Raw genomic sequence first — 12271 nt, forward strand, 5'->3', positions numbered from 1 at the left:
AATGCAGAATTTTGATCCCATGACAACCACAAGCTTTCAAACTTCAAGTCACAAGTCTTCAACCCGTTTGTCAACATTAATTTTGCAAGTATATGCACTCATTGGCTACTTGCAACATTCCAAATTGGACCAAGTTGTTTATACATGAAGACTTTTGGGAGTTTACACTAAACTCTTCTTAAGCATGTAATTATTGCTTAATAGTTAATCAAGTGGAGAACATCTCTTTAATTGGAATTTAATGACCATCTTTAAGAATTTCATTATTTTTAATTTAGATTTAAAAAGATACCTTTTGAAAAAGAACTTTTAGCCATACTAGTGTTTAACATTAATTATAAGCTAAAAGTCTCATTAAGGTGTCATTAAGTGTACTTGTTTAGAACCATATAGGCTTTGTTTCCTAACGAATATCCTAGGAATACTCCTTCATAGGCTTTAGGTTCGAATTTAGTTAGGTACTCCTTTTTGTTTAAGATGAAACACTTACATCCAAATACTCTAAGGTGACTTACGGTGGTTTCCTACCATTTAGAATTTCATAGGGTGTTTTATCCATTGAAGACCTAATTAGAACTCTATTTTGAATATAATAGAGGTTGCTATCGCTTCACACTAAAACTTTTGAGGGATTGATTGTTCATTAACATTGTTCTACTCATTTCTTGAAGCGTTCGGTTTTTTTCCTTTCAACAACCCCATTTGATTGAGGAGTGCGAGGAGCCGAGAAATTATGAGAAATTCCATGCAAATCACAAAAGACTCCAAATTGGGCATCACTGTCAAATTCTCTTCCATGATCCGTTCGTATGGTGACAATTGTACATCCAAGCAAGTTTTGTATTTTTGTAGCAAAAATTACGAATCTCTCAAATACTTCATTTTTGTGTTTTAGAAAAAGTGTCCATGTATATCTAGAAAAATCGTCAACGATTACCAAGGTGTAAATTTTTTTTACCATAACTTTGAACGGGTGATGGACCAAAAAAATCCATGTGTAAGAGTTCTAGATATCTTTTGGTTGAAATGAATTTCTTAGGTTTATGACTAGCATGAACTTGTTTTCCTACTTTACATGCATCACAAAAATGACTTTCATATTTTAGTTTAGGTAAATCTCTAACCATTTCTTTAGACGATATGTTGTGAATTAGTTTCATATTAGCATGCCCAAGTCTCCTATGCCACAAAATGGTAGTGTCATGAATGGAAGTGAGACAAATATCTAAATGTTTAAAGTCATTTAGTTTACACGTGTATAGGCCATTTTTCCTAATTCCATTTATGATATTTTTACCATCCTTGGTTATATGTGAAGATAATTTAGTGAATGTCATGATATAACCTTTATCACATATTTTTTCAACACTTAGCAAATTAAAGCTTAGATTCTTAATATGCAAGACATCTTCAAGAGTAATTTTAGAGTTAGTGATGTTACCTTTACCGACGATTTTACCTCGTACGTCGCCGCCAAAGATTACGTCACCACCATTATGTTCCTTGTACTTTGTGAAGAAGTCTTTGTTCCCCGTCATGTGCGTTGTACATCCACTATCGATTATCCAATCTTCTTCTTGTACAACGCCGTTTAGGCAAACCTATATTTGACTGATTAATCTCTTTGGTACCCAATGTTTATTGGGTCCGGGATGATTAGTATCAAAAACTCCTATTCTAACCCATCGTTTTACGACTTTAGCGTTGTAGTTTCCTTTTGGTTGAGCCCTTGTTTCAATGATTTTCTTCCTAGGGTTTCTAGAGTGGTTAGTCTTATTTTCTAAGAAATTCCTTTTAATTTCTTCCCCTTTTGGTGACATAATTTTTGAAAATTGTCATGCAGTCGACTCCACGGTCTTGTCGTGCTTCGACCGCACATCTCCTGTAACATTTGGATATCCTTGAGACTTAACAAACACTATAGGTTGTTATTTTGATGATTTAATTTTGAGAGGGCTTTCTTTAAACCCTAACCCATGTTTGTTGTTCCTTGTTCGTTGAACACCTAAAATGTTTTCCAACACTTTTTCACTTTTATTATATATTGAAAACTTGCTTTTATTTTCAGGTAGTTTGACGCTTATGTTAAGTGTTTTATTTTAATGCTTTAGATCATCACAAGTAAGACAATCGTGTGAGTTAGTTATTCTTGCATTTAGCCTAGACACTTCCAACTCAAGTGAGTTATTTTCTTCTTTTAAGTTAGTATTACTAGTTTTAACTCTACTACTCAGATCACAAAGCTTAATGAAATTATCAAAATTGAATTCAAAAGAGTTTGGAAGAACCTCATTATCGATTTGTCCGACTAGGCAAGCTTCATCATCTTTTTCCGAGCTTGGTGCATCAATGGCCATGAGACATGTTTCCTTTCCTTCTTCATGTGTCTCATTCTCTTCATCGTCCCATGCACCTCCAAGAAATGTCTTCTCGTTCTTTCTTTTGGGACGTTCACTTATTAAATGATTTGGATAACCACATCCAAAACATTTGCTTACGAACTTCTTCTTGGAATCAAAAGGTGCCTTCTTTGAGTCCCCTGGGGTTCGGACATGATTCTCGGGTCTTCGATAGAATTTCTTGAACGATCGAACAATAAATGCAAGTTGTTCATTGTCACACCCCCCAAAATGGACCAGGGGTAATTGTGACCAATCATATCATAACACAGTTGTATAAACGAGAACGACTCTATATGAGACTTTTTAAATAAAACCTTTGTTAATAAAACAGCGGAAGCAGTAATACATGTTTACATTATTATTAAAACGTAAAATAAATGTTTATGAACTAAAATATAATATGCGATGTGGACTCCATGCAAGCATCAAATCTATCATCACAAAGTTGCAAACAGCTAGCTCAATCATCACCTGAGACAAAACATGCTTAAAGTGTCAACCAAAAAGGTTGAGTGAAATTCACAGGTTTATAAATAATATCCAAAGTTTTAGACCACAAGATTTAGTTTAAAGTTGATTGATATAGAAATATCAATCTAAAAGTGTTGCTGCATTTTGTAATATCGCTACTAAACAAGTTTACCCTATGACACCTTGTACTGTCAGTGTCGTGGAATCATTATTATGTAACCAAAGACCAACGGTCGAATGGTTAGAGACGTTACTCTCAATAGGCCTACTCACAATAATTAAGTTTGCATTTAAACGTAGCAATTGACAATATTACGGTAGGGATTTAGCATGAATCAAAGCATGACAGCATAGTTAACAATTTAGTACTTGTGTCTAAGTGTAAAACAGTTATAAAGCAAGCATGTGTCTCACCTCAAAAGTTGTAAAACAGTTATAAAACAGTAAAAAGTGGGGCTATGAAGTTCACCTTAGTAGCACACGAAAGAATTGAACGGAAGGACGTGACCGAGATCTCAACCTAGAGATAGAACGTATGATCAGACATTGCCTAACAGACAATAGTATATAGTATTATATTGATAGTAATGGTTCACTAAAGAATTTCCATTTTCGGAAGGTTACTATTTATGGAAAGTTTTCACTTATAGTAATTTTCCAATTTTAGAAAGTTCGGGTTAATCTTTAGCAAGATGTTGTACAACTCTACTCAAACTTCGTTGCTATCAAATAAGTCAGGAATGACCAGATGTAACCGGGGGTTCAGGATTCTTGACCAGAATCTAAGTCATGGCATTCGAGATCCACAAGCTTACCCATAAATGGCAACCTAGACATCATTCACTTACGACCGTGAGTAGCGATGAAGTTCACATGAATTATACATTATCTTTGATTAACCTTCACTTTAGGTATATACACACAACAAATTATTAATGTACTTAATAATTATATATGTGATAATATAACCTAATTTTTATTTAATATTTAGTTATTATACCTTAGTATGTCTTATATATATTAAATATAATTACCTTTAAATAAATACCTAAATTACTTCAAAAATAATAGTGTTTATTAATCGAACATTATTCAAAAATGTCTAAATAATAAATTAAATATTTAAAAATTACACACATAATTTTTATAGTCTTAGTTAATCATATAGATTAGTAGAAAAATTTAAGAAAATGTTTTTATTATATTTTTGTATTTATTTTTGTTTTTACCCTTAATGTATTCACAAAACAATTTTAATTCTACATAATTACTAAATAAACCCAAATAATTATTTTTATAATTTTTATAAGTTTCTATAAGTCTAATAACCTATAGAAAAATATATAAAAAAATATTTTTTATTATTTTATATTTATTCTTAATTTACCTTCGAATTACATAATAATAGAGTTTAATTATATAATAAATACCAATTCGACCCAAGTAATTATTTTTATAATTTTTTCAGATCTATATAAGTTTTAAAAACTCAGAAAAAAATTATATATATTTTATTTTTGGTTAAAAGTATTTATTACGAATTTTACATTGTTTTTACGTTTAAACACTACATAATTCGTATTTAATTATAAATAATATTCCATAAATTATCAAAATTATTTTTATGCATCATAACACTTATAATACTAATTATAACATATAAACATAATTAATTTCGAATTTTACAAACAATATACAATAAATATAAATATAAATGACAATATTGAAAAAAAATTAATAAAAATAGAGAGTACCTCAAATTTTCTTCAAGGTTTTGAGAGAATAACTTAAGTTTTTGTGTTTGGCAAGAAAAAATGAATGAGGAGCCATGTATTTATAGGTAAAAAAATGGTTGGTGAAAAGAAAAAAAAATAATAATAAAATAAAGGTGCCAATTTTGACAAAATAATAAAAATATGTTAAAAATGTTTTTAATAAGTTTTTGTTTTTGAAAATATTTAGTCAAAATTCATGGGCTCATTATTTAATTTATAAAAAAAAATCTTATTTCTTTTTATTTTTATTTTTTTATAAGCTAAAAATATATATAATGATTAAAATAACTTATCATTTAATTAATAATTATGTTACATATAGTTTTAAATATAATACGCATTAATATTAACTAAAGTTATTTTATATAATTAGTGTAAACTTTAGTTAACAAAAAGTGTCGACTAAAAATAAATATTTGATCAATGTCAAATTTAATTATATATTACGTATGGATAACAATCCTATAGTCAAATTAGTCAATTCAGGCATGGAAATATGAGGGTTGTTATAGTACCTACCCGTTAAAAGAAATTTCGTCCCGAAATTTAGTTGTTGCCATTAATCGGTGTTGTTCGTACATAGACGAGGATATTTACGTTTTATTTGGTTTTCACGTTCCCAGGTATGCTCGGGGCCTTGCGTGAATTCCAACGGATAGAATATTGTTCTGTTTCAAGAATTAAAATCATACAAACCATAATTTCTACAAGTTCTTCTACGAAGTGCATTTTATTATTAATGCGGAGATCATTCAAAATGATGATGTTATACAAGTCATTTCAGTAAATTGGATATATAAAATGTGTTATGAATAATATCGAGCTCATTTAAACCTTGAGCGTTTATGCCACCACGCTAGGGTAGACAAAATAGAAAGGAGTTCATGAAAATCATAGTCGTGAAATTTGATAGAGATTGTCATTCTTTACAACAAGAATGATGAATATGAGTTGAAAATATTGTTTTATCAACATTGGGTAATATGGATAAAACGGTTCGATTATAGGAAGAGTATAAATGAAGTTATCTTAAAAGTTTGAAATAAGGAAATATCAGTTTGCCTTAACTTTTGACATAATTAAAGGTGATTTCCGGAATTCAAGGGATTTAAAGGAAATCTTTATAATCTGTATAAGATTTGATTCTCCGGTAATTAAGGAAATTAAAATTGTCTTGATTGTTGTGTCTAGAATTTTGCTATAAATTAGCTTCTTTTGTTTCATTATCTTCACCACTTCTATACTTTCTTTCTCGATTCATACTTCCAAAGATTGTGAAAATGCTCCATCCAGTTCTTATCCTGGATATTTTTCTGACTATCGTTTCTGTCATTCTTCTTTTTCATTTACCCCCAGAGGAATCTGTTTACTTCTACAATTACCTTGGGGTTATAGTGTTTTTAATTCTCCCGTGTCTTTATGTTGCTATACGCATTGATATACACGGTTTGTAATTTCCGTGTTGTTATCGGGCTTTATATTTTTCTTTATATGTCGGAGCTCTATGCTCTTTTTTTTCCTTTCCGACTTCAAGTCAAGCGAATAATGGTCTAGAATTCGTAGGTATGGAGTTTCAAATGATCATAATATACAAAGCAGAAGGAAAGGTAATAGCACGATTTGATTTGTCAAATTACTAGAATTACTAAGGATAGAACTATCAAGAATATATGTTCTTGATATGTTCAGAGGTTAAGTAGAATGTAAAAGTCATGTAACATGGCAAATGATGATTATAAAGTCTATGAATCATCATCTTCCATTAAAAATTTAGCATGACTTACTGTAATATAATCACGTTGGCCTGACATCATTATCTTATACTAACTCATGCTTCAATTCCCAACACTACCTCAAATCATTCAAAATTTAAACTTGTATGTTATAGAAATATAGAAACTAAAACAGTTTCCTTTATTATGTAACACAGAAAGTGCGAAGTGATAAATAATTTCGGACAAGAGTAGTTATGAATGTATCTTCAGAAATATGGAGGATATTTATAACGAAAGATACGATATCTTAGAATTTTCTAAGATCAAATGATAACGAGAAAAATTCTTCTGTAAGGATTTAGAATGCGTAAGGAGATCTTTTGTGATTTTCATCAGAAATCGAATCATCTAGATTCTTTGATTACAGGTTTAATCCTTGTGATTTGTCCACGGTCTCCTTCATGGTTCGCTTTCAGCACCAAATTTTCTATCGAGCGTTCCCATTACCCCATTCTTTATCATCAAACTCCTGGCCATTTAGGCCATCTACAATTTTGTTGTTTCCTCTGCATTTAATGCAGCCATATTTGAATCGTCGGTTATCAATCTGAGATGGTTTCAAGAAATTTCGTTTTTAGATGATTGAACGCTGATTGTGATCGTCAAGATTCAAAGGATGTTTTCAAAAATTTTGAATTTGAAGTGTTTAAGCGTAAGATGCATCCATCAATGGATCTAACAGTTGACGAAGAAATGTTTGTGATTTTCAAAAGTAAGGAATGGTAAGTTCGGTGGTTTGATGTGATAATTCATCATAGAATACGAATGAATATAATTCATGAATGTAGTGATCTTTAAGAAGATAACACTTGCTAAAGTTTTACTTAAATTCCGATATGTCAAAATCAGAATATGTATTTGAATTTGTATGAAAATGGTTGTTCTTTAGTGAACGGATACATATGTGGATGTAAGTAGTATAGTTAATGACTGTTGAATCAGAATTGAAGAATGTACGGTGTAACATATTAATGTGAGATATAAATATTTCTCGGGTATTACCTACCCGTTAAAATATTTTCACCGTCAACAGTTTGTACAACAGAATATTTAATTACAATCTTTATGAAAATATACGTACATATATATTTTCTTTCAGATGTAATCATGGATTTAATGAGTTAATATAATATTAAACTCATTTGATTTACGGTTGAAATGAGAATTAATGATCTCCAAAACCTTAGAGATTTAATAATTGTCGCGAAATATTTCGCTAATGAAGTTATGAATCAATACTTCATCGTTCATTGTTATTGATATATCTCGGTATATGATGTTGGTGCTCGTGGATTTCTTGTGAAATTCACAAGGCACGAATAATGTTTTCTAGAAAGTTTTGAGTACATCGAAAATGGAAGTGTAAAATCAAACATGTATTTGAATAATACACTTGATTTATTATGAAAATGGAGTTTAGTGTGCTGAAGCAGTGATTAACGATTGTTAAGTCATTAACGAAGGATGTACATCATAGCATATTAGTGATATGAATTATCCGAGTAGTATTTACTAGTTAAGATTCACACGTAATAGCTTAGTACGAAAATATTTATTGTTGTTCCAAACCATATATATATAAAGTATACATATATAATTCTTCAGAAAGAATGAGTCAATACATCTTAATTCTTTATTACTAATATTCCTTGGTATCTATGGGGCGTATGATGTTAATGTTTGAGGTACTGAGTGTGATGTTGAGGCGTGGAATGCAGAGGCGTGGAATGCAGATGTTGTTGTTGGTGAAGCTGATGCTGTTGGCGGTGATGCTGATGGTACTGGTGGTACTGGTTATGCTGCTGGTGCTGCTGCTGGTGCTCGTAGGTTTTGCACCATATTTTCCAAAACCACTACTCGAGCGCGAAGCTCGTTGACTTCTTCTATTATTTCGGGATGATTGGCGGTTCGGACAAGGGGATGAATAAGATCTGAAATTCTAGATATTATATATTCGTGACGGGATATCCTGGAAATGAGGGTGAAAATAGTGTTTCGAACGGGTTCGCCGGTAAGTGCTTCAGGTTCTTCGCCAATAGGGCAATGTGGTGGGTGAAAAGGATCACCTTCTTCACTTCTCCATTGATTAAGTAGACTACGAACCCACTCTCAATTCATCCAGAAAAGGTGATGACTAATTGGTTGGTTCATTCCGGTTACGCTGCCATTAGAGCTTGAGGAGTTCAAGGAATCAAGTGAGAAATCCATATTATCTGATCGGAATAAGGGTTTTTGTTATAAGATGAGTGTTGAATATTGAATGATATATTTGTCTTCTTGATATACGTATATATAGCAAAAAGATTTCAGTAATTTACGGAGGAAATTTAGAAAAAGTGTTAGACAAAGTCTATTAAGATAGATATGATAAGATATAATAAGATATGATGTGTCTATACTCCAATAATAGCAGTATGACATGTCGAGATCATAAAATGATAAGTATGTAATCTGATAATCTTTCGATTAAAGACTTTCAATTCGTAATGGCCTATTCAGGTTTACGGCTTGAGCTATAGGATCCTTTAAATCGATAATCCAAACCCTTCTATTCTAGAGTTTCGTAGACGCCATCCGTCAAGAAAATTCAATGATAAAAAAATAACGAGAAATCAAAGATTTAAAAGTAATGAATATGAGTAGTGATGACATTATAATGTCTTTGAGATAACTCAATGACATTTTTCGGTTCACAAACCGATGCATAAAGGCATAAAGCATATAGGTACGTGATATAACAAGGAGGTTATATATGTTTGAGTATGAATAGTAACAAATATAGGAGTTTCAAAAATCATGGATAACATTTCATGTAATACATATGTAATACACAAAACTATGATAGATGACATAGGAATGTCGAGAACGGTGTCGCATTTAAATGTGGTGGCGGAATTGAATAGTACTTAGGAAAGTGAGCAGAGTTCTTAGGTTGGCTCGGCATTCTAAGATAAGTAAAGTTTCTAAAGTATAGTGTAACATTTAACAGTTTAAGGCAACAATTAAAGGCACTATAGTCAAGGAAAGTTGTAGTCCTACATTGCTAAGGTACCTAATTGTATAAGGCACACATAAAATGCAATCCTAGTTCTCTACATCAGCCTGCTCTGATACCAATCTGTCACACCCCCCAAAATGGACCAGGGGTAATTGTGACCAATCATATCATAACACAGTTGTATAAACGAGAACGACTCTATATGAGACTTTTTAAATAAAACCTTTGTTAATAAAACAGCGGAAGCAGTAATACATGTTTACATTATTATTAAAACGTAAAATAAATGTTTATGAACTAAAATATAATATGCGATGTGGACTCCATGCAAGCATCAAATCTATCATCACAAAGTTGCAAACAGCTAGCTCAATCATCACCTGAGACAAAACATGCTTAAAGTATCAACCAAAAAGGTTGAGTGAAATTCACAGGTTTATAAATAATATCCAAAGTTTTAGACCACAAGATTTAGTTTAAAGTTGATTGATATAGAAATATCAATCTAAAAGTGTTGCTGCATTTTGTAATATCGCTACTAAACAAGTTTACCCTATGACACCTTGTACTGTCAGTGTCGTGGAATCATTATTATGTAACCAAAAACCAACGGTCGAATGGTTAGAGACGTTACTCTCAATAGGCCTACTCACAATAATTAAGTTTGCATTTAAACGTAGCAATTGACGATATTACGGTAGGGATTTAGCATGAATCAAAGCATGACAGCATAGTTAACAATTTAGTACTTGTGTCTAAGTGTAAAACAGTTATAAAGCAAGCATGTGTCTCACTCCAAAAGTTGTAAAACAGTTATGAAACAGTAAAAAGTGGGGCTATGAAGTTCACCTTAGTAGCACACGAAAGAATTGAACGGAAGGACGTGACCGAGATCTCAACCTAGAGATAGAACGTATGATCAGACATTGTCTAACAGACAATAGTATATAGTACTATATTGATAGTAATGGTTCACTAAAGAATTTCCATTTTCGGAAGGTTACTATTTATGGAAAGTTTCCACTTATAGTAATTTTCCAATTTTAGAAAGTTCGGGTTAATTTTTAGCAAGATGTTGTACAACTCCACTCAAACTTCGTTGCTATCAAATAAGTCAGGAATGACCAGATGTAACCGGGGGCCCAGGATTCTTGACCAGAATCTAAGTCATGGCATTCGAGATCCACAAGCTTACCCATAAATGGCAACCTAGACATCATTCACTTACGACCGTGAGTAGCGATGAAGTTCACATGAATTATACATTATCTTTGATTAACCTTCACTTTAGGTGTATACACACAACGAATTATTAATGTACTTAATAATTATATATGTGATAATATAACCTAAGTTTTATTTAATATTTAGTTATTATACCTTAGTATGTCTTATATATATTAAATATAATTACCTTTAAATAAATACCTAAATTACTTCAAAAATAATAGTGTTTTATTAATCGAACATTATTCAAAAATGCCTAAATAATAAATTAAATATCTAAAAATTACATACATAATTTTTATAGTCTTAGTTAATCATATAGATTAGTAGAAAAATTTAAGAAAATGTTTTTATTATATTTTTGTATTTATTTTTGTTTTTACCCTTAATGTATTCACAAAATAATTTTAATTCTACATAATTACTAAATAAACCCAAATAATTATTTTTATAATTTTTATAAGTTTCTATCAGTCTAATAACCTGTAGAAAAATATATAAAAAATATTTTTTATTATTTTATATTTATTCTTAATTTACCTTCGAATTACATAATAATAGAGTTTAATTATATAATAAATACCAATTCGACCCAAGTAATTATTTTTATAATTTTTTCAGATCTATATAAGTTTTAAAAACTCAAAAAAAATTATATATATTTTATTTTTGGTTAAAAGTATTTATTACGAATTTTACATTGTTTTTACGTTTAAACACTACATAATTCGTATTTAATTATAAATAATATTCCATAAATTATCAAAATTATTTTTTATGCATCATAACACTTATAATACTAATTATAACATATAAACATAATTAATTTCGAATTTTTTATGCATCATTACTCAAATTTTCTTCAAGGTTTTGAGAGAATAACTTAAGTCTTTGTGTTTGGCAAGAAAAAATGAATGAGGCGCCATGTATTTATAGGTAAAAAAATGGTTGGTGAAAAGAAAAAAAATAATAAAATAAAGGTGCTAATTTTGACAAAATAATAAAAACATGTTAAAAATGTTTTTAATAAGTTTTTGTTTTTGAAAATATTTAGTCAAAATTCATGGGCTCATTATTTAATTTATAAAAAAAAATCTTATTTCTTTTTATTTTTATTTTTTTATAAGCTAAAAATATATATAATGATTAAAATAACTTATCATTTAATTAATAATTATGTAACATATAGTTTTAAATATAATACGCATTAATATTAACTAAAGTTATTTTATATAATTAGTGTAAACTTTAGTTAACAAAAAGTGTCGACTAAAAATAAATATTTGATCAATGTCAAATTTAATTATATATTACGTATGGATAACAACCCTATTGCATAGAGGAACCTTCACTATAGCTCAAGTTCTCAAATTTTTGTTCCATGATCTTTAACTCAAAAGTTTGCAAAAATTAATTTTTATCTTAAAAATAACAATTTTAGCAAAACGTTTAGAGCAACCACTCTGATACCAATTGTAAGTAACTAGAGGAGAGGTGAATAGTTACTTAGTGCGATTTTTTTAAATACTTTTTTCGATTTAGAACTTGAGATTACTATAGTGTGATTTGATTAGTTTGTTCACAGGTATGATAAATATAAAGATAAGGGATAAGAGAACAAAC

The sequence above is a fragment of the Rutidosis leptorrhynchoides genome, chromosome 4 (genome assembly GCF_046630445.1).
Source record: "Rutidosis leptorrhynchoides isolate AG116_Rl617_1_P2 chromosome 4, CSIRO_AGI_Rlap_v1, whole genome shotgun sequence".
In the NCBI taxonomy this organism is placed as follows: domain Eukaryota; kingdom Viridiplantae; phylum Streptophyta; class Magnoliopsida; order Asterales; family Asteraceae; genus Rutidosis; species Rutidosis leptorrhynchoides.